Below are 24,996 nucleotides of genomic sequence, written 5' to 3'. Positions count from 1 at the left end.
TAGTAAGAAATCTTCCAGACGCTGCAAAACTTTTCATGCGTTATCTTCTTTCTCAGATGATGTCTAAAGATATGCAAATGTTGGAAGATTTTCCATGAAAGGCTGTATTTAAAGAGTCGTCTATCGTCCTGGCAGCTGTGGCTTAAAAGACGGACGAAAGTCGATTGTGGGAACATCGGAATATCTGGAAGTTTTAGTAAACTTACAAAAGGAGAATTTAGAGAACTTCTAATTACAGTCAACGAAAACCTTTGTTGATTTAGAAAATTTAGTTGTTAAATAGTTGTTTGATTGAGTTTCTGTGGAAGCATTACAATATAATTAATTTTATATGCTAACACTGTCTTTTACTTAGTACTTACTTAGTACTTTTTACTTAGTACTCTGTCATTTATTACATTAAGTTGCTGTTTAAATTTGTTTGGTATTTAATTACCGATAGCCAATTAAAAAATCGAATCTTTTCCAATGAATTGAGCATTTCAATTGCACAGTAAAGATTTTCTTGAAGTTGCTTCGTTCCTTCTGCCAAATTCACTACAGGAGTTTAAATAAATATCATGTTAAATATTAAATTGGAAGAGAGTACGAAAGTAAGATCTTTTTGCCGTAGAAGATATATTTCAAAATTTTCTTAAACTGTTTTAATTGCTAGTGGCTGAGAAAGAATGTAAAAGAAAAATTCAAGACGAACCAAAATAAATATGATAATTGCAAAATGAAATGTTTAACGGATTATGTCTTTATTGCAGACACTAAAAAGAATTCTGCTGATGCAGCTTCACATTTTTGGTGAAAGAATCTCCATAAAATTTTAAATTACAGTTATGAAAGGTTCTTTTTGTGTTGCAACAGAATCGGATTGCTTGAAGTCAAACCGAGTACTGCACGTTTGTCAATTTGTATGCCTCCGCCCCCCCCCCTATCTTCCTAAAGTTAAAAAAAATTGATTGCAGCAAATTTGGTGATTTTTATGATCAAAGAAACGGTATGTTTTGTCCATCTATTGGTTTCTAAACAATTCAGTCTCCCAATATCTTAATGCATCATTTAAAGGCCTGCATTCCAGAGCAAAAATGTAATATCAGAAGTTCTACAATTTAATCAGATGCTTTCCGAACGTCTTATCTCTATATTCAAAATATTAAGAGAGACCAAGAAGCCAGTTCCCCAGCCTCTGTCAATGATCAAATTTCTTCAATTCTTATTCCATATGGAGGCTCATGATTCTAAGTCTCCTATCAAGTCCCACAATCTAGTTTCAATAGATAATGCAAGATAAAAATTTCACAAAGCCCCAGCTTTAAGAATTAGAACGATTTCGCAATTAATTTCACCATTTTTTTTTTTTTTTTTTTTTGCAAATATGGCTAACCAATTAGTCTGATCTTAGTTCATTGTGGGTATATAATCTTAAATAAAAGTTTCTTTTATATTGTAATAAGATCACATTCATCAAATTTGGTCAGCACGATTAAATTAAAAGTTTTAATATGGTGAGAATACAGCTGATCACGGAAAGGAGACTTTGAAAAATTAATCAATGATAAATTGAATGGAATCTTGTTACTTTCTTTAAAAATAAATGCCTGACTTCTAAATAAAGATTCTGCATTTATCTTTGGCGAAGAAACTAAAGCAATCTTTTGGCTGGAAAAAAAATGGAAGCATCAAACGATATCATTCCAAGCTTTCTATATGATGAGCCATTTTTTTTTCTGCTTTCTGTAGCTTCTCTGATCAGACTCGCATCTTGTTACTTTTATATTAATGCCAATGAATGGGTTACGAGAAAAAGGAATGCAGCTGTCGAACTGATAGAAAGTGAAACAACTTTTGAGCCAATGGCAAGACGGAATCTCTGATAACTACTCAATATCTTCACTTAGTGCTTGGTTTGTTTAACGGTTGGACTATTTCTGTTTTCTTTTAAAGGAGATAACTATTAATTCTCTTACTAATATTACATGTTATTCAAGCAATTTAAAGGCTTCTAATTTTGGCAAGGGGATTTTCATATAATATTTAATATAAGTGACGGAACATAGCATCAGCAATTTTAACTGTACTTTTAAACAGTATGATACCATCGCATCCATTTTCCTTCTGAAAAGTTAGATATCGTATTGAATTCAATATTGCGTAGTTCGTCATGCATCACATAAGTATAAGTAACCCCATCATCCTCCGCATATCTTCCTTAAGTTTTCTAACGTTTAAACAATAATCATTCTTAGCTATTTCATAAGAAACATCAATATAATAAATTTTAATTATCGAGAAAAAAACTGCAATATTCTTTCCTACAAACGATTTTAAGGCTATTTTTATCTAAATCGTTAGTAGGAAATTTTCTAAATAACAAATTTTAAAAAACAATTTTAATTAATTGAAATATTTTTGAAAAATAATGAAGCAATTTGAACTGATGGATAATGAATTAATTCCCATGCTTAAAGCAAAATTGCGAAAGAAAAAATCCTTTGTGGTTGAATTTGACATTTTGCAAATCCCTGAAATTCAAAATTTAAAAGGAATTCAAATTTCCATTTGAAACTCGGTTCAATTAGTTTTTGAAGAATTTTGTTTTAGTTTTTAATTAGTTTTTGAACACATTATAAAAGAGTTTTGCTATTTTAAGGGGAAAAATTTTGATTCCTTTGGAAATTTCGAAATGGATTGTGACCTTTTATTTTCGAAAGTAGAATAGGTCTACTTTATCAGTTGTATATAAGGTGTTTAAAATTATTTTACTTGAAGAAATTAAAGAAAATTACCAATAATTCCAAACAATAAAATCGTGGTTTGATATTTCTAATACCGGTAAATATTTATATTGTTGTTGTTGTTTCTAATCCCAGGTGTTATAACTGTGCTATACTACCTCCATGAAACCAAAGGTCTTTAAAAAGTCCAAAAACAATAGCGGATCTATTAAAATCTCAAATATTTATTCATATAGTTTTAAGAGTACAAAATGTTTAGGTATGTTGGAGCACTCTCACAATTACGAATTAAGAAAAATGTAAACAACACAATATTATTTTCGAATTTTAAAGAAACCATATGGTACAGAATCTTTTTTAAAGTAAAAAAAATAATTTAAAAGGAAACTTTAAACGAATGATCGTCTTCATTAAGGATTAATTAAACAAAATAATTCAATAATTTCTAAATATATGATAAGGAAAAATAACTTATTTCTCGGCGGTAACTTATGATAGTTAATGTAAGGGTAACGAATTAAAAAAATTACTCCGGTCTTTAATTACTACTATTGAATTTAACCAACTCTCAAAAAAATAATAAATTCAGCTAAATGTTTGACATATAAAATTTTTTTAGTAATTTTAGAGATTATTTTATGTTTTTGGCAGCATTATTAAAAAAAAATGAAAGACATATAAGTTTCTAAATCTACTATTAGCACATTTTTTCCCACACATAGATTTAAATTTTTTCCAATACAATGCACAATGAAAAATATGAATAGAAAATATTAATAATTTTTCAATTCATTTTATCTTTTCAAAATAAACGATAATTATTTAAAATGATAAAGCGTAAAGAAAAAAAACAATATTTTATACAAATTTATAAGCAAATATTAGTAAAAAATAAATCTAAAACGACCGATTTTGAGATGAAATAACAGCTATGATTTCATAGTTCTGCGTCAACCTTTTAAAAACGCATCTGCTGTCAAAGAAGCATACGTAATAATAATGCAATACTGGTAAAAGCAGGTAAAAAAATTGAGATTAAAAGATGATGACGAAAATTGCCATTTATGCTTTATTCATTGCCTATGTGATTTCGAGCTTCAAACCCCCTAACCAAAACAACATGTTGTCACATGATAAAAAATAAAGCTATGTAAATTACATCAAAAATTATTTTTGAGGATTTTTAATCTCAAGGAAACTAATTATTTATTCTTCTGGTTGCTTTACTTCTTTCTTTCTTATGATTGCAAATTTTTCAATATAAGCAGAGAATTTTTATTGAAAAAGATTTGTAAAAAATACATCTTAATTTTTTTATATAACTCTATTTATAATTAAGAAGAATGTGTGTTTGTTTCTAATTGTGCATCTGTTGACGCTCGACATACCGTTTGATTTAGAGCAACCAAATTTGATACAATTATGCTTTGAAAAGCAGAAATGTGAATTTTAATTAATCAAAACTTAATTGAATATTTGACATTTCTCTCCAATAACGTCCGAAAATATTATTTCAAAAAAGTAATTCTTACATCACTTTAAAATTCAAATAATTCTTTTCATTGATATCAATTTGGTTGTTGTGCGATTTTTTTTTCGTGAATATTGGCATTTCTTTTTTTTTTTTTAATTTTGCATAATTTTCAGTAATACTTTTCATTGTTTTAATAAAATAACGTTTTGTTCATTATATCATAAAATATTTAATCGCCTGACTTTAACATTATTGGAAGCTAAAAAGAAAGATTCAGTTTAGTATATATGTGAAATCAGAAAGTGGAGCCTTAACACAAAGAAAGGCAGGACACAGTTAAAAGATGGGTTATTGGATTTTCCTATTCATCCAGAAGTATGAGAAACACAATAAATTTCAAATAAAGAATAAAAAATAAGCTTCATTTAAGTCTCTTTTTTTAATATTCCAAATGACCATTTTGTTTTGTTATTCTATTTTGTTCAGTATTATTTCTTAATTATTTTCTTTTAATAAGAAAAGGTTGATCTTCGTACTTTCTATCTTTTCTCATCGGAATGGATTAATGGGAAAGGTATCCCTTGGATTAGTGTAATAGAATGTGCTCCATCTTCATTAAAATTCTATTCGTTTGCGTCGAATTTTCTGACTAATGGCATTCATCTCGTATAATGAATTGAAGTGATTAGTTCCCTCTAATGGACTGCTTGCAATGGGGAATAGCGGAATTGCTTTTTTTTCATTTGAGGTCATCAAAATTAAAAAAGAGTTCTCCAATTATTTGAGCTTTCAAGATTTATGTATATCTGTAAGAGAAATATATCATAAGTTCTAATCAGTCGTTTGGATTTAAGTTCATTTTATTGAACAAAAAAAATTATCACAGGTAAATATCTGCCTCTCACACATTTCTTATGTACAACTGGAAATCAAAATTACATTCTTTAAAACATTCTGAAATGACTTATTATTAAAACAAGTATATACATTCAGATATTTCAAAAAAAATTTCAATATGTTTTATATATAATATTGAAATATCTTTTATATCAGATATTTCAATATCTTTTAAATATTTAGAATATCTTTTTTTTAAACCAACTGTTCGTGAACTATATCTGGAAATAACAAAAATGTAACAATTCAAAAAAATAAATACATAAAAATAAATAAATAAAATTCAAACCTATACTTTGAAGAATTGTAACATAATAATCTTTTAAGATTGTTTCTTCTACCATTATTTTATTTTAAACATTTGTTTCTTAATTATATAACATTATCATGTGAAATAACGTGCATGCAAAAAAACAAAAATACTTTTAATATTGTCACAACGAAATTGAATGCAAATCCAGTAAGCAAACCATTGTGAAGTATCGTTTTAAAATATACTGAAGATATTTTAAAAAATAAATTTATAATTGGGGGAAAAAATATAATTGAAAGATTTTTTTTTTAAGGGTCCATGCAAAAAATAGACTTGCACTATTCTGCACGTTACCTCTTTTATATAATTAAGAACGATTTTTTAAGTAAAGGCTAACGATTCAAACCTATATCATTAACGTGGAATACAATTTCAAATCTCTTTTATTTATTGTTTTCTAAAGTTGCCATCCATTTGAAATTCACGTTGAAAAGTCGATCATTTGAAATAATGCACCGAAATACACTCATGTCCAAAATTAAGGTCACAAACATAAAATCTGAAAAAAATGAAAAACTATTCACTGTGTTGCCACGGAATTTGGCACAGAGGTACACTACAATGGAAGAAAGAACCTAGACACATAACAACATGAAAAAGATTTTAATTTGGAATTAAGAAACAGGGTATATGAAAAAGTGTTACATTATGAATCAGAGATAAAGCATTTATCTCGGGAAAAACCTGTGTAATATGGAGTGTGACCACCGTGCACTGCTATACAGGCTTCACAACGAGCTTTGATACTGTTTATGAGGGTGTCAATAAATGCTTGGGGCAACAAAGCCCATTCTTTCAAAAACGCGGCTTTTAACTCTTGGAGGGTATTAGGAGAAGGGTTACGCTGTGCAATGGATCTTCCGAGACCATCCCAAACATGTTCAATAGGATTGTGATCCGGAGACCTTGAAGGCCAGTCCATACGTCGAATATCCTCCTCTTCAGGAAAATCATCAAAGGTCTGGGCTCTGTGTGGACGCGCGTTATCGTCCATAAATATGAATTCTCGGCCAAAAGCACCCCGGAACAATCTCACATAGGCTTTAAGGATCTCATCTCTATAGAGATGTGCATTGACAGTACCTGCATCGAAGACGTGCAGTGGTGTACGACTGCTCAACATTATGCCACCTTAGACAAGGATTCCTCTGCCATCAAGTCTGTCGATTTCTTTTACGTAGGAGGGATGATAGCGAGCTCCTCGCTCTCTCCAGATGAAGATTCAACGAGTGTCACTCTGTGTGGTAAATTTTGACTCATCACTGAAAAGAACACACCCCATTCTTGCTGTGTTAGGCAACACAAGAACCGGGCTTTTCTGTTGGATGCAGCCAAAGGGGCACACTCAACTGGTCACCAAGCATAAAGGGCCGTCTCTGCTAGACGTTTGTATACTGTTTGTCTGTAAATTCTTATTCCAGACGCAGCAGCAAGGTCAAGAGCAAGTTGAGGAGCCGTTATCAGCCTATGCCGTCGTGCGCTTAATGTCAAATAGCGATCCTGTGCAGGCGTCTTTGTTCCTTGACGGCCTTGACCGGCCTTCCTGGTTACAGTGCCACTTGTTCGGAATTGATTCCACAACTTGGATACCACTTTCGGTGCCACTTGTAATCATCGAGCCACCTCTGCTTAAGACTGCCCAGCTTCAAGCCTGCCAACGGCTATCCATCTCAATGAATCGTCTAAAGGATTATGAGAACTCATTCTCACTGAAAACATGTTAATTTTTTTGTTTTAATTCAATATTCACAAAATTGCAGACAAAAATACCAGATGCCTAAACGGTCTAATTCCAGTAGTTCCTCAAAAACTAATGCTAAACAACATTTTTCCCCACAACAAAGGTTAATATCGTGTTGCCGGTCCTTTACAATATATAAAATATAATTTGTTTAAATTTTACTGGTAGCCATTTAGAATTACTTTGAAAAACATCTTTGTGACCTTAATTTTGGACGTGAGTGTACTTACATGCTGTTCCAAAAAGAGGTATAAACATGGTTTATTTTTAAAATTTCGCTTCTATTTTAGACTATTTACATAGAAACTGTAAGTAAAATATGAAATAAAAATTTATTTGGACTTGAAGAAAGGATTTTTTTTTATATTTTTCTTCATAACTAGTATAGTTACTATGGGTTAAAATTTTTAAAAAAAATATGGTGGGGAACAAACCAATTCGATAGATGATATATATTTTAATACTTTAGTATTTAATTTTAAAAAAAAATCTCTATAATCGTAATTTTTGGACATACCATTTGTACACTTATCTCATTAATCATGTTTAACAACTAACGTAAGACTAACAACTAAGTGTGAGGCATTTAAATGCATTCGTGCATTAAAGAAGTATTCGCTATCAACCAATTGTTGTTGACATAAATCTTATGGAGGATGTCATTTCATATTTATAGAATCGATCTCATTTCACTATTATTGCAGAGAAGCTTCATGATATGCCTTGAATTTCAAAATTTATCCCACAATGTGAAACTGTTTGCGTTACATTTTCATAAATGTTTCATGCAGAATTTGTTAATGCGGCTGAAACATTTTTATAATTTCATTTTCTGTAGAAATAAGGTTTTCTTGTTTATACTACAGAGAATGGTATGCACTTTATCAAGGACACACTCTTTCGGATGCTTTTTATAAACTTGCTTTAAAACAATTATAAATGATTGTTTAATAAGTTTATTTTTAATATTTTTCAATAAATACATTTTTATTTCCTCGTATACAAAATATAAAAATCGTCAAAAAATTCTAATCCAGATTTTACTAATCTCCACGTTCTAGATCTCCCTGAATTTGAAAAACATACTTTTGGAAAACGTCCGTCTCCGAATCCGCATCCAGATAACTCAAAAACGCTTTGAGCTAGATGGTTGAAATTTGGTATATAATCTATACACCAAATTCTCAGATTTCTTTCAAATTTTGAGTAGAATCTGTTGAGAGGAAGTCCGTCTATCCGGCTGTTCGATTATAAGTTATTACGATAATTACAAAACGAAGAGAAATATATAAATAAAATTCGGTACACAGATTTCACATCTATAATGTAGACAACCGTCAAATTTTGAGCCAAATCCAGCCATGGGTTGACTGTCTGTCGGTCTGTATTATCAGAAACATGTTAACACGATAATTTAAAAACGAAATAACTTAATATATCGAATTTTGTATGGGATTTTGTGACTACATATGCAGTTTAGTGTCAAATTTTGTTTCAATCGGATGAGAAAAATGTATTTAAAACACAAATTCGATTTTCGGATACTATGAACACATTCCAAGTATTAGCTGCCAAAGCACTCGCCAATAAGGACACGATAGATTTTTAAAAAAGTGAGAAATCCACGCCAAAAGTTAATATTTCGAAACTATTGTACGTCGATGTCGTGTAAGACGTTCTCGGTCGTGGCAAGTTTTATTAGGAAGTATGCAGAATTTTTTGTGGAAACCATTCCCTCTGGTTATTTTATTTTAAAATCAAAAACGTTTGTACTGGATTTCCTGTGTTTTGAATAAGTACTACTTCCTCAGAAAATTAGTTCGCAAAATTGCTATCAAACGTCCAGTCGTTCATTATTACGAAATGCATATCGGCGTAAAATTTTGGGTGTGGCGATTGCGTAAGACACGTGACATCTGCTGTACATTTACAGCTGTTGAAAAATATCGTCTGTTATCGTTATTCCAACTGTAGCAAAGATGTGTATTTGATGAAATTATTCAATTCACAAAACGAAATGCTGACCAGAATGTATCTTCACTTATATCAAGCACATGAGGTTAAAAGCCCACAATGAGTAGACAATAGTAATTTTTTTGAAAGCCTTTAATATATAATAATTAATTTTTTAAGCCCACCATGAGAAGTTATCGAACAGCTTTGTGTCATTGATAATATTCTATGCTGCTCCGCATTTCCAAAACAGGAGTGACAGATGGATACTCACAGAACTGGGCATTTAAACACTCAGCACACAACACACACATTGGTTTTTAAAGCAGATGATAGAATTCTATTACTCAAGAATGAAGAGTTATTCCCACACTGTGGCAATCTCAATTCTGGCGAATGAGTAGCATGTTGAAAAGCAGATTATTTACCGATCAGAAAGTCGTATCATACCCTCGTATCCGTAACCATTCTGGTCAATGAACGGTTTGATGGGTGTGCCATAGGAATTTTATTAAACATTAGAATATTTACAGAGGATGAAACACAAATAAGTTATGTAAAGAAATAAAAAATATATAAAAACGGATTATAATGCTACACCATTTATTGCGGTTTTCTACTTTGAAATAGGATAGAAAAAAAATACCTGGAATAAAAACCGACAAACATTATGAATTGTGAAAAATAAAATAAAAAAAGCAAGAATTCTGTGATTATTGCACTTGCTATCATAACATATTAGATGAAAAGGCAGTTCGTTTACTATGTTATCATTATTTTTTATTAGTTAAAAATATCTAATAGAAAGTAATTTGGTTAATGTTTACAAAGAAAATCTCTATTAAAAAGATATTTATGGACGTATATGAATGTGAAAAACTGTGGAATTATTTTTCCCCTTTTTCTTTGAATCTATTACTCTTGATGCTGGAGGCTGGGGAGGAAAAAAGAAATCTCTATAGACATTGATATTTTCAGACAAATGTAAAGGAGTTTCTAATTACTAATCTGAAATATACAATATAAAAAACATTTTAGGAATGAATCTTTTATCTTTATTTCATTCTTAAATAGCATTTTTACTCTTAATTATATAGCAACGATAACAAGCATATATGCGAAAGGCGAGTTTAATATCGCTACAATGCGTATGTCTATAAATGTAGTAACTGAAGTGATGAAAAGTATTATTGTAAAACAAGTTGAAATTATTAGAATTTTTTTCTTTATTTAAAAATATTTAATAGTAAATAAATAAAAGATATTAAAAATATTGAAATTGGAAAAATTGCATTAAAATAAAAATGATAGCAATGATAAGTCAGATTTTTTTTTTACTTTAAAATTTTGTCAGTTTGTTTTTTGTAACAATATACTCTGAAATTATTGAAGAAAACCCTAAAAATGTCTGCTTACTTTTCATTGAGAATTTAATTAAACGTCCAATTAAAAAGTAATTATCAACAAACCTTAACTTAATTTTTTTTTTTAAAAATATTCACTGTTTATATGAAATATGTTGCAAAAAAGACTAATATATATATATAGTAATTTTTTAAAAATGAAAATCTCCCATGAGTTTACCTTTCAAAAAATTCTTCCAAAATCAAAAAGCACAAAACTCTACTAAAAATACAAAATCTTGAAATATTCAAGTTTGGAATTCTAAGAAACTCGAATATTTCACAAACACGCGTCCGTAAGGAATGCTGCTGTTTCCACCCTAGGGTGTTCGAGAACAAATGAAGAGAAAGCGAAGTGTCAAAAGAAGCACAACGATGTAAAGTGAAATGTCAGAAGTAACATACTGAATAAATGCATGACAGCATGGCTGAAAACGAAGCGTGAGATTGTTTGTTCCAGAAAATATTGAGAAAGTTAGTAGCAGGAATTCTTTTCTGGATGATTTCAGTCTTTGTTAACCTAAGAGTTTTTTAGACTAGCATGCTTTCTGGGGATTGTACGATGAAAAAAATTCCTTAAAAAGTAATTGGATCTAGAGTTATTAAATTTGGTACATAATTACTTCCTGGATAATTGGCGCTCAAGAATAGTAAGAATTTTCAAGATTTTAAATAAGAAAAAGTAAGTAAGAATTTTCAAGATTTTAAATAAGAAAAAGTAAGTAAGAATTTTCAAGATTTTAAATAAGAAAAAGTAAGTAAGAATTTTCAAGATTTTAAATAAGAAAAAGTAAGTAAGAATTTTCAAGATTTTAAATAAGGATAAGTAAGTAAAAGTGCTCAAGATTTTAAGTAAGAATAAATAAGAAAAATTTTCAAGTAAGAATAAGTAAGTAAAAATTTTCAAGTAAGAATAAGTAAGTAAAAATTTTCAAGTAAGAATAAGTAAGTAAAAATTTTCAAGTAAGAATAAGTAAGTAAAAATTTTCAAGTAAGAATAAGTAGGTAAAAATTTTCAAGTAAGAATAAGTAAGTAAAAATTTTCAAGTAAGAATAAGTAAGTAAAAATGCTTAAAAAATATTTTATTAAAGAATTCATAAACAAATAACGCATCAAAAATTTATTTGAAATTAAACATTATCAACATTCCGAAAATGTTAAGATATTAGTATATAATTATTGTTTTTTTTTCACCCAGGTTTCTATCTTAGAGGAACTAAATGCATGACGCCTTGAAGACGTTTAAAATCTTTATTGATCATCCCTCTCTTTCTCTTCATATATATAATATAATGTAATATAATATAATACAGTGGTTATTTTAGCCAAATGGCAATAAATAATCTCAAATGTAAACAAGTCGATACATTGACATTTTCAGATGGCAATCTGAACGTTTCTATTACTAAAATTAGTCCAAAGTTTCATTATTTAATCAAGCTGCAAAATGTTATTAGAAATATTCTGGAGAGGATTCACCGTGTCCCCCAATTCAGGCAGAGGAAACAAGATGTAAAAGAAATTAAGAAATAAATGTCAAATAAAAAGTTTAATCGAACATGAAAATAGATTGTCGTCAGATAAGTAATCGCTATGTCTTAACTATGGAAATTGATGACCATATTTTCCCAAAAACTATTGTAATGTCACAAAAATGTATTTTACATTACTTTAAAGCTTAAGAACTTGTCTTTTAAAAATAATTTAATCAACTTCATCTCTGGATAACTTTTTTTTGTTTTTAATACATTCTTTTTAAATTGTTTAATTTCATAACAGTCCGTAGTAATGTTTTTAATATTATAATGAAATTCAAATTCACCAAACAAAACTTTTAATCCCGTGTTTTTACTGATGTTAAAATTAAGATTTAAAAAAATCTTTCTTTGGATATTAACTCCATCGAAACAGAATTTCCATTTCTGCTTTTATTTTATATCATATACACTTTTTAGTCAGAATTGTACCTGTTTAAATGTTGTTGATAGATGTGAATGTTTGATGAATAGAAATATAATATTCCATGCTTATTTATACTAAATCCGATTTCACACTGAATCTACTTTATCAAATACTACCTGTTTGATTCGCTTATATAAAGGAAACATATTTTCTATGACCTTATATAATATAAAACCTTTTTTCAGATGTACATGACTCTCTTATCTATGTCAGAAACGATTTTGATTTAAAGAATTTAAATAGTAATTTGAATTTGAGAATTCATTTGGATGATTAAATAAATAGAAATATTAAAATGATTGAAAAAAATCTTCGTTTCCGTTTCTAAGAAAAATTATTTTAATTCTGTGGAATAAGAATCTAAAAATACTTTTTACACTCTTATTTATGACTCTTATTTTTAGACTTTTAAATTATTAAAATTTTTCGAAATTTAAATAATTTATTCCCTTGACGTTTTCAAATATTTTGGAACCCCTGGTAAAATCGCCTAGGACATTTTCTCTGACTTTCCTACCCTAGTGAAGCCATTGCTCACAGTAATTTATATGACTGATTAGGTTAAATTAATGTTTTTCAGTTGTATTAAATAGCATCGAGATATTTTTAAAAATCCATCACGTTTTAATCATTTATTACCCTAAAAAGTTCTGACAGAACAAGCTGGTCAACAAAGGTGACTAGTATGTTTATAAACGTTTCTAATTTCCAACTAAAACAAAGTCTTGGTAATACTTGGTAAATAATGATATATATTTATATCAATTTTATTGTCCTCATGAATGACTTTTGAGGATATCGTTATGCTTTACTTGATGGAGTGCTTTGTTTTTTTAGAAATTATTACCTGTAATTAATGGGATATTAACTGTATATCATGTCTTATTAAACCGTAATTTCTTCAATGTTTGTAAGAAAAAAAAACATTTTTGATGTTATTTCAAAATTTTTTTGTCAGTAAATTTAATTGAATTTTTGCAAATTTATCGTTATAAGTTGTTAAGACACTATTTATGATTTTTTTTTTTTTTTTACTTTGAAAAAGTCGAATATGTAAAAAAAAATTTTAAATCTTATTAAATTATCAGTTTTTCGCACGCTATTACCTTTTGTCTCCTTTTATTCCCAATAGATGGCGCCTCATCGTCCTCAGCTTAAACATTAGATGATCATACTATAAGTTCGAGATTTATATAGCTCTCCGTTCTCAGCTCAAGTTTCATCTCATTGGAGAGAGGCTGCATCACAGTGTGTGGACAGGTCTGCTCTTCCGTCAGCGAACAATATATTCCCGGAAAACACTATAGCGACCGGCGTACATTCCTTATCTCCTGAGTTCAGTTGAAGCGCATATTGATCAAAAACGGATCATTTCTGCTACTTTGAAGGTGAGTGTAAGAGAATGTAATTTATACATTAATTGTGAAATATCATCTTATTTATGATTTTTATTGCTTTTTATTTTTTCTTTAAAGAGACTAAATTTTTAATTAAATGGTAGTTAACTGTTATTACTATGTGCAGATTTATTAATAATTTGCTGGCTTTAGAGACCAGATGATTGGTGGAATTATTTTTAATATTTAATTTCAATTAAATATTCTGTGCGTGTGTCATAAGAGATTTAAGTTCAAGGCTCCTTCAATAAAGTATCATTTGTGGTAAATAGAAATCCATAATATCTTATTAGCCTTACAACTGTTTGGTTTATCATGCACATGAACCTTTCTAAAGGTGTCATGTTCATGACATGATGGACATGGATGAAAAGCGTAATTGCGCAGTAATCTATTTTCTAATTGTGCGCTGTCATTTGTGACTTTCTTCTTTCTCAGTTGAATTGCATATATAACAAAAATAGTCTTTTTTTGTTTAGCTTCCAACAGTAGAAGAAAAACATGCGATTAAATATTTGATAAAACAATGGAAATATTTTGAATTCCATTGAAGTAATGAAAACTATTTTTAAAAATAAGGAAGAAATGTATTTTTAAAATTATCATTTAGAAAAAAAATTGCGCAGCAACTAAATTTATACCATTAAAAAGATAATTTTTTTTAAATTATAAAACGATGTAAAAAACACAACTTTGTGTAATAATATTTTCAGAAATTATCTTTGAAGAACCCCATAATCTCGCTTAATTTTTAATTAATTAAATTTTAACTTCAAAAAATCTCCACAGTACAGATTTGAAATATCAAGGAATATCTATGCCAAATTTGGTAATTTTAGGTCAAATAGTCTGTCCTATACAACGCCACATACCTCCATACTCCTTATTATTGGTAGATATTTATTTTTTTAAAATCTTCACTGTATGTACGTTATAAATGCTATTCATATATATATATATATATATATATATATATATATATATAATATAATATAAAAATTCCTTAAAAAAAAGCACGATTCCAAGGGCTTAAGAAAGAATAAAAAATCTTCTCTTCGAAAGGTTAAATAGAAAAAAAAAAAACTTGCATATCTTTTTTTAAACATAGATTGACAAAAGGATATGATTTATCTTTTAAGCGTTTCATTTGCATGCCTTTTAGAATTTTGTCTAGTCGTAATATAAAGATTAAAAGTTCATTAATTTCTTTTTTCACATGAATTAAAATATATTTGTAATAAATATATTTAGTTTTGATAAATTTTGGAAATTGAAAAAGTAATAGATTGCATGTAAAATTTAAGATTTGGATAGTTTGAGAGAATCCGAGTGATAATTTTCTTTGTTAAGTGATGACTAAATTTTTTATATTTATGGTTCCAAAAACAAGTGAAATTTTTTGTTCATTAGTATTTAGAAAACTGTAAATGAAAGCAAATTGTTAATTGCCAATAGTTACGTAATCAACAAATGTTTCCAAATAAAACAGCAGATTTCATTTTATTACCTAGGTTGTTTTAAAGAATTAAAAATGGTCAAAGAATTCGCTTAGTGCTTAAATAAGAAATAAATATTTGTAGAAATATCTTACACTTTTGATTTAGACTTCAGTGTGATTTAACTATCACTGCTATGGGAGTTTTTGGATGTCATGAGTCCAATATTAGAGACAATCTGTTTTCACTGAAGGTTGTTTTTTCCTTTATTAAACCACATTTGCAATGAAAGTAGTTTTACAGAATAAATAAGATTACTTTTTTTACTGATTTAGCATAGAAAAATTATTGCAATCGTCAAAAAGTTCGAATCGAGATGTCGACGAATCTCCACGTATTTGAACTCCCTGAGTTCTAAAAGCACATTTTTCGAAAATGTCCCTCTGTCTGTCTCTCTGGAACAAAGTTAATTCAAAAAACGCTTTGAACTAGACGGATAAAATTTTACATACGGCCAAATCTGTAGATTTCTATGAAACGTTGAACAAATTTCATTCAGAGGAAGTCTATTGTTGTTTATTGTTCGAATATAAATACATACGATACTACAAAACGAAAAAAACTAGATAGATAAAATATGGCACACAGATTAGACACATATAGTGAGGCGCCTATCAAATTTTGAGCCAAATCCAATAAAGGGTTGATTATCTGTCCCGAACTTTTCCAACGTGTAAACTTAATTACTGAATGACTTAAATATATTTAATTTGGCATAAGATTTTATGACTACAAGTTAACTTTTGGATCAAATTTTTGCTTCATTTATTTGGAAAAGTACATCTAAAGTACAAATTAGATTTTCGGTTACTATTATTCGAGGGATTAATCATTAAAAAACTCGCCACGGATGACACGATTGAATCAGTAAAAATGTTAAATTTACTTCAGATATAAATATTTCGTAACTATTGTACGCCATGCTGACATTCTCTGAGACAACGTCTTAATAAGAGATTATGCGAGAAAGTTTAAGAATGATCACTCCGGCTGGAGGTTTTAGTTTTAAGAAAGTTTATTTGTCCAACTCTTCAAGAACTAGTAACTATAAACCATAAAAAGATCGATAAATTGTTACTCATGTTTAGCATCTAAAAGGGACCTAACTAAATGAAACTTGTATTTGATTTTGTGACTACAATCGTAGCTCTGTTTCAATTTTTGTTTTCAATCGGTCAGAAAAAATGCTTCAAAAATACATATGTATTTTTCTGTTACTTGTGTATAAACCACACACCAGCGATTAATTGCCAAAAAAATCGCCAAAGGTCACACTCTATAAGGCTCTTTCATAACTATTATTCGACAGTAGCATGCGATTAATACACAAGTACCTTTTTTTTTTTCTCTCCATGTATTACCCTCTCATGTGTGGAAAAAAAATCTTCGCATATTGGCTTTTACGGCCTTACCCAAGGTCCACGAATTTATGGGGGGGGGGGGGAATAACATCTTATTTTGAGAGCATTCCCGCAGGCTTTTCATACCTTTCCATCTCAATGTTTTCAAAACGTAGCTTTATGCATCAGTTTTAATCATATATCCGTTTTGCAGAATTTCAGGCATAAAAATAAATGTAATCATATCATTCATATTATCATTGGTGCTAATAATCGATGTCTGAAATGTCTGCCTTTCAGTCTTTTGTCCAGAAGTACAGAAAAAGGAACGCATACTGAAGAATTATATTTTATTTATTTATCAACGGATTGTATTTTTTGTTATCAATATTTTTGCTCACAAATGGTAATAACAACGATAAAAAAAATTCCCAATTTTTTTTCCAAATAAACGTTAGCTGCCAATAGTTTAGCAGTTAATGGTCACAAGTTAAATATCATATTGTTAAAGTGTATAGATTCGGTGAAAATTACTTGGTGCAATCAGAAAAAAATCTTATTTATCCAAAATACCACTGATTAAATTTTTTATATCTTATATTGGAACTTATTTCACTAACAAGTTATTTTTTTTCTCTACCTTACGATTTTTATTATTTACACTGTTTTAAATTTTTGTACAATTTGAGTTTTTAAAAGATTAAAGGATTTCCTAAATTCTGTTTCTTATCCCATAACTGTAAAATCTTTCTCACATTTGGTTAAAACAAGTAAATAGTAAATAGGTAAATAATAGTAAATTCATAGTAAATAACATTTTTATGAATAGTAAATTCACATTTTAGTTAAAACCAGTGACAATTTCATCAGCAAAACTGAAATGAGTTTTAAGAATACTTTGAATGACTTGAATTCTGAAATAAATTTTGTAGTGAATGAGATATCTTTTATAAAATTCGTGATTTAGTTAAATGAGAATAAAAAAAATATTTTTAAACTTTGTTTTGCGCTTCTGTGACCATTCAGTGTTTTTAAATTGTTCAGAAACACAGCTTAGCTTCTAGGGTAGAGCTGTAGAGATTGCCAGAAAATTTACAACAGAAGTTTTTTTTAATTATTTTTTTTACTTCACATCACTTATTTTGTTAAAGAGCTTCGTATTATTTTTTTTTCCAAAAAAATCACTTGCCAATTTTTTTTACTCTGCAAATGTTTTGTAGAAACGTTTTTAAATAATAAAATAAAAGAATTTTTAGAAAAATTTGAATCTATCAGATTTTCGAAATTTTTTATTGAAAATGGTTGTGGTTAATAATAATTATTATAAAAATAGTTAACTCATTAAATGATTTGTGATCAATCTTGCATTGTAATCTTGACTGTCAGCATCAGCATTAATTCATAAAATGCTATACGTTTGCATCATTCATATTTTTTAATTAATTTTTATAGTTTAATAAGATTATTTACTTATAAAATATCAGACAGGTTCTCTAATTTATTAAAATTGAGATAAAAATGTGAGATTTAGTTTTTTAGTTATTTCTCTTGTATTCCTTAATCTTATTTATGAAAATCTGCAAAATAACAACTAGTAAAGAAAAAAGTGCCCGATAAAAATTCAAAATAAATTCAAATAAAATTATTTTCATATTTAGAATAATCTTAAGTTATAAAGGAAATGCAGAAAAATAAAGCATAATGGAATATTATTTATTATTATGATAACAATTACTTGAAAAGTAATTTCATCCTTTTGTTTACTTTCAAATGAAAAGATGATTGCTTCTTTCTTTGATTTTCAAATAATTATTATTGAAAATTGTTTTATTTGTTGAACTCTTGAAATTGGAATTCACTTCGCCAACTCTCTTTCCTTTGAATTTTAATGTTAAAAATAAGTATACGCGTTTTGAATTACGCAGATGAAAAAAAAATTCACTTTATCGTTTGATATCTAAATGCAGATGTTCTGTCACGTTTTGAACTACGATTGTAGTTATTTGTATTTTTAAAAATTTTGTGTTCTTCTAATCTTACTGAATTTTAATTCAGGGCTTTTTAAATTATTTTTAAGATTCCAAAATTCCTTGTAGGTTTAGTTGTGATATAATGCTGTTATAATATTGTTGTCTTTCTTTTTCGCATTCTTCCATATGCATATGTAAATACTGTAGGAAAAACTTTTGAATTTAATAAAAACAATATTCTAATTCGTTTCTTCTTAAAAAAAAGTGTGTATTATTAATTGATTAAAAATTAAACAAAATGCTAATATTTTTTCATCACAACTTCCAAGATTATAATAAAACAAATTGTTTTTACACTTTTTAAAAATTAAAAAAATTCAACTATACCAATTAAGTTCCGAACTATTTTTATCTAATATTAGTGTACTTTTTTTAAACTCTTAAGTATATTTTATAACAATAAATTTCATTGTCATCATGAAACTCAATTTTTTTTTCCGGAAGTCAACTTTGCACCGTGCCACACCCTTTTTCTATTCGTCCTTTGTTACTTTTATTTATTTTTCTGCTTTTATGAGTAGCATTTTATTTTTGTATTTGTACAGAATTTTTTTTATTTTATTTGCGACAGTTGATATTTTTTCTCTTCTAATTTCCCTGCGTCTTTTTTATTCAAATATTTGGAAACCATGTTTCTTTTGCCAAAATTAAAATGCAATCGTATACAAGCAGAAACTCATTTCCGTTGAAAACTCCAAATCGAAATAATTCTCACCAGAATGAATAATCTTTCACACAGCACATTTTTAGCTCTCCTCAATCAATCACTTCCAAATCTGCGTTGCAAAGTTCTAACTGCTGAACTGTTTGTTATGAATTTTTCTATCAACCCACCAGGTTCAGACTCAAACATCTGCTATTTATTCCATATCGAACAAAGGGTTACATGGAATTGCAGACTTGTTGATCACGAAATGCTGAACACAACACAAGCTGTTATCGCTGTCGTGAAGAAACAAAAAATGATTTTTCGTGTACTCAACACGTTTTTTTCATGTTTGCAAAAATGTTTTTGTTTCGATTTAATTATCTAGTCCCTTTTGAAAATTCATTTTAATAAAAGTATTTTACCAGTCGTTCTGTGTATTGTCTGTAAGTTGAAGATATCGTGCAGGCAACAAATGTATATGTAGAATCAATTATATATACATGAAAAGTAGCTCATATTATATGAAAATGAGAGGGATAAATAGAATTGCAAAAAAAACTTTAGTTGGGTAGCGTGTTTAGTTAAAAGGTATAACTTAGTAATGAGAGACATGTTGGGAAATATTGCATGTTCTTACGATAAAAAGCAATAATCATAGAAACCGTTGGTTGTGGCCTGCTTTCAACTATCTCACATACTCCCTAATAAAGGTATAATTCCCCTTCTTCCTTGCAAAAAAAATCATGATCATTAATACCACAAGAACTCAGATTTTTATTTTCCCTTTCCACACCTAAGCATTTTGTGCTTTCTAATATAATAAAGTAAACAGAATATGCTTTTTGTGTGGCATTTTTTGATCGGTTGAAACCAAAATTTGAGACACTGCTACAATATTGGTAATAAGATCTTATACCTAATATTTTATTTATGTAAGCTGTTGCATTTCTGAAATATCGTGTTAACATGAATGCTTCATATATGCGAAAGTAAAAATAAAGCTTAGAATCACATGCAACATGTCCTCTGTACGTTATAATTTATTACATACATAAGACCAGAAGGACTTGCATCTCAAATATTTGTGACAGGAATTATTGTTAACCTTCAGAGCATCAGACTTGTGGAACGATATCTAGAAGGCTTATGCGGTCGAAATTTGAGACAGTCTAAACTAAATATTTCTGATTGAAACATTATTATAGTAATCCAAAATAGAATGCCCTTTAACTAAATTTGGGGTTCCATGGGTTCTCTATTGTAATTTGAATCAAAAGATATGCAAATTGACACTCAACGAATTTCAAGTCAACCAAATCAACAAAAGTCAACCAAATATACAGTCATGATTTTAGAAAAAGAAGTTTTAAAAACTTAGTTAAAGATGAACGAAAATGCCAAAAGAAAGCTTTGAACATCTCATCTCTATCAATAAATAATTTAAAATTTACATCTTTAAAATAATCTTATTTACCAAGTTGTTTTTTATTTTTTAATTTGGAATTATATCCTTCCGCCTATGGACTCAAGCATTCAAAGTGCTAGAATAAAGTAATGCGATACGCGGACATTGTGGCAAAATTATAGATTTTTATTAAATTGTTGGCAAATTTTTTAGCGAATTGTGTTTGATAATCTATTCGATTGCACATGAATACAATAAGTCAAAAATGTAATTAGACAAGATTTTTTAAATGTATTAGTTAGTAGAGGAAAAATTAAATGTATTAGTTATATAGAGGAAACTAAGCATATACTTTTATCAGCATAATTTTATGTATGCATAAAACTTTGTATTAAATTAATGCTTGGTTTGTCTATCGGTATATCTATTCGCACGTACATGCAAATAATAATTGAAAAATGAAATGTAATTTATAACTTTATATTTTTACCAAAACAGCATATGTATGTCAAGTATATCACCCGCAATTTTAAGATTACGTATTTATAATATTGCTTCTCTATGCAGTTAATTTCAGAGTAAGAAAAAGAGTTTTCCCATATAGTTCTAACGGATGCTGCATGAATGCCTTGTAAAGAACCCGGTCCTTGACGATAAACTGGACGCGAATTGGCTGATTTAGGCAACAAGGATGAAATATATTGAACTTTAAAAAATCTTATCTTCATTAGAGTTCGAGTTCCGCAATATGCTCTAGAACATTCGAAAAACAAAGGCGTGCAAATAAGAACGAATCATTAGTTAGTAGATGAGTTGAGAAAAATGAGTAGTCTAGTGAAATCTCTCTTTCGATTGTTGATCTTCTATTTTCTTGTATGTGTGATGTTCCTTCTAATTGTAAAATTATTAAAATATGCTATTGACATTGAGAATGAAAGACTTTACAGAATTTCAAAACTTTAGTACATGAGGAAGTGATCAAAAACTATATACAAAAATTCTTCCGTAGAAACTTGAAGCATGCTAAATTAAGTAAACGCATTTAAAATGATATCATAATATTTATTTTCAGTAATAGAGTAAGCTGAATTAAATACAGCAGAACTTCCTTTCAATAAATTTATTTAACGAAGTTTTCTATTTAACAAAATTTAAAGCAAAACTATGCCTTTGATCGATATTTGCTTATTATTCAAAAAATAATTTATACTTATCTATAATAAAAAGTATAAATATAAAAATAATTTATATTTATACTTTAGCTTTCGTGCCTTTTTTAAACTGCTATTAAACAGTTCTATATAGACCTATTAAGCTGCTCTTTACAGAAGGTATAGAGTATCTTATTTTCTCCTAATTAATAAAGATATAGGAATTGATAAACATACAGAGCGTGAAGTATTGCAAAGTGTTACAAAACTTAATAAAGACAATATCGTAAGTGATGAAGTGATAAAGAAGTTATTAAAAATAAACTTCAATAGAAGGAATGCTAATAGTATTAAGACAATATGATGGGAACTATAGTTTTAAGAAAGTGTTACTGATAATACGTTTCAATCGTTAAAAAAAATGTGAAAATTTCTATGAAAAAATGTTTTTCATAATAAACTTGTACCAAATATCATTAATGATATTTTCACACTTTACGATCTTTGTTAAAGCTGATAAAGTAGATAGATAAGTTTTCAGTTCAAATTTTTTTCTGGATTTTATACCAGTTGAAATACCCAGTGATACTCGGGATGAAATTTTCACTAATTAAAATGTGGAATTAACCACCTTAAAAACTTCATTAAAAATTTCATTTAAATATGTTAATAGTCGTGAGCAAAATTTTAATTATGCATTGTATGCTAAAAAGAAAAATCTATTTAAAAGCGTTAGACGATATCCCATCTCGTCCATAAACGGACATTTTTAAATAATTCCTTTTTATATGCAAAAGCTTATATCATATAAATTATTATGATACACAAAATATTTCTATAGTCTGCATTTTTGTTTTCAATTAACAAGTTTCAGAACCCTTTCAAAACAAATTATAAATGCTGGTGAAAATATTTTTTAAAATAAAATATAAATATAAAAAATATAGGTAAAATAGTTCGGGTAAGATGAAAACCAGTCTCTTCGTTGCCTAGCAACGCAATGCTTATAAATATGCTTGTTTCAAAATCGTCTGCGCCTTTTAAATTATTTATTAAATTTTGAGAAGTTAATCAAAATAAAAGAAAATATTACCTGGAAATGACATCGGTATAATTAAAAGGATTTAATTATTTTAAGATGATATAAAAACATTTCTTTTAAGAATATTCGCACTGAAATTACTGAGGGAAAAAACCCCACAGAATGTCGATTAATTTCTGATTGATTAAATATTTTCAGCTTAAGCATTTTAAAAAGATGGCAGTATTTCCCCCTCTTTTTCTTAATAATTAGGATTCAAAATATGTTTGAATTCAGCTCAGTTGTTTAAGAGGAAATGTGGGATATATATACATGCCCACAATGAATTTATTTACATTGGGATTTACAAATTAATTTGTCATGAATTTTTTTATAACGAAGTTTTTAAATGGAATAATAAAAATTCATTAAAGTCTCATCTATTTACATTTTATAAAATTTACCTTCATTTAAATTTACTTTTGACAGAAGAGGCTTTGAAGATACACAAAATTGAAGATTAAATGCCGTTTATCAAACATATATCAGCCAGTTCAAATCAGCGCAAACTTCGCGAGACGTCTCGGTTGAAAGGGCTGCCATCTCGCTGATTTAATTTAAATGGACGCACCTGCCAAACCTGCCCTGACAGACAACTTTTCCTTAATGACCACCCTTTGCAGTCCGCCTAGAAAGCCGACCACACCTCAACCCTCTCTGTGAAGGTGGAGTTATGAAGGGGTAATTCATCAAATCGCATGCGGGGATGGACGGCTCTGTTTCATCCAGAACTTTAGCTCGTTATCTGAGCTCGATCAGTTAGTTTGCAGAGAGATAACTCGGTCTAATTACAGTTCTAGCATCCAGAGATGATAATGTTCAAAGCATGTCGTTTTTGAAAAGGCTGTTTGGCACGTTTCACGAGATGAAGGTGATTTATGCTATCTCGGAGAACTGAAGTCCTTCCAGCATTGTTCCATGGAATTTTCTGTTATTAAGTGGATTACATTGTCTAATGAATTAGCTCTTCGTAATTGAGGCATTAACGTGCAAAGATGAAATTCTGTTTTTGTGTGAATTATCTTTAAAGTATCATGGAAAATCGAAATATTAAAAGTTAAATGGAGCTTGAAAAAAATTTGTACATTTCTGAACTTGCGAAATAATTATCGCAATTGTGACTTTTTAGCGAAAATTGTTTTATTATTAATTTAAATCTTTAACTAGGAACTCATAGATTTTTATAATGATTTACTTTGTAGTCTTTTATATTGCTAACCAAAACTATTGGTTAAAGTATCGCATGGTTAAGGTAAGCAAATTAGACGAAAATCGCAGTAGGTTTTATCATTTTGCAATGAAGCTTTAAATTATTCAACAGTTTGTAAACTGATGTGTACTTTAGTAAGGTACTGTACTCACTGAAACTGTACCTTGAGAATTGATAGGCATCTAGAGAGTTTCTTGGATTTTTTCCAAGTAAAACACAAATGCAAACCAATTTCTTCTAAAATTTCTCTATAAAAGCAGTCTATTCCCATTGCCATATATTGGAGATAATATAGACTTCTACCTCAGCTGATGTTTATAATCTCCATTCTCTCTTAAACGAGAGAAAAATATCAATTCTTTTGAATTCCAAACTAGTCGATTTTTTCCTTCGAAATTAATTCTTTTGAATTTCAAATTAGACAACCAAAATTCTAGTTAGTTAAATCATCGCATGGCTAAGGTATGCAAATGTGATGAAAATTGCAATGGGTTTTATAATCTTGCAATGTTGCTCTAAATGAGCGTTATTCAACAATCGGTAGACTGATGTGTACCATAGTAAGAAACTGTAGCTTGAGAGCTTGTTGACTTCTAGAGATTTTCTTGGGGACTTTTTTACCAAATAAAACACAGATGCAGGCCAGTTTCTTCTGAAAATCCTCCATGAAAGCAACCTATTCCGATTGCCATTAATTAGAACTAATACGGACTCCTATCTCAAATGATGCTTATATTCTCCATTCTCTCAGAAACGAGATAAATGCA

At 28.8% G+C, this 24,996-nt stretch overlaps 1 protein-coding gene across 3 annotated transcripts in view; it reads left to right on the top strand.

Moving 5' to 3' along the window:
• The first annotated feature begins 13,682 nt into the window (after positions 1–13,682).
• LOC129965809 (protein O-mannosyl-transferase Tmtc3-like) overlaps positions 13,683–24,996 on the top strand; it is an 87,505-nt gene continuing 76,191 nt past the window's right edge. For all 3 annotated transcript variants that reach the window (XR_008784240.1, XM_056080027.1, XM_056080015.1), the window contains exon 1: positions 13,683–13,858. The gene's annotated coding sequence lies outside the window, so the exon portion shown is untranslated. The remainder of the gene's footprint in view (positions 13,859–24,996) is intronic.

The sequence above is a fragment of the Argiope bruennichi genome, chromosome 1 (assembly GCF_947563725.1).
Source record: "Argiope bruennichi chromosome 1, qqArgBrue1.1, whole genome shotgun sequence".
Lineage (NCBI taxonomy): Eukaryota > Metazoa > Arthropoda > Arachnida > Araneae > Araneidae > Argiope > Argiope bruennichi.
Note: the sequence above shows the minus strand (reverse complement) of the source record. Positions and strands in the feature narration are given on the sequence as shown.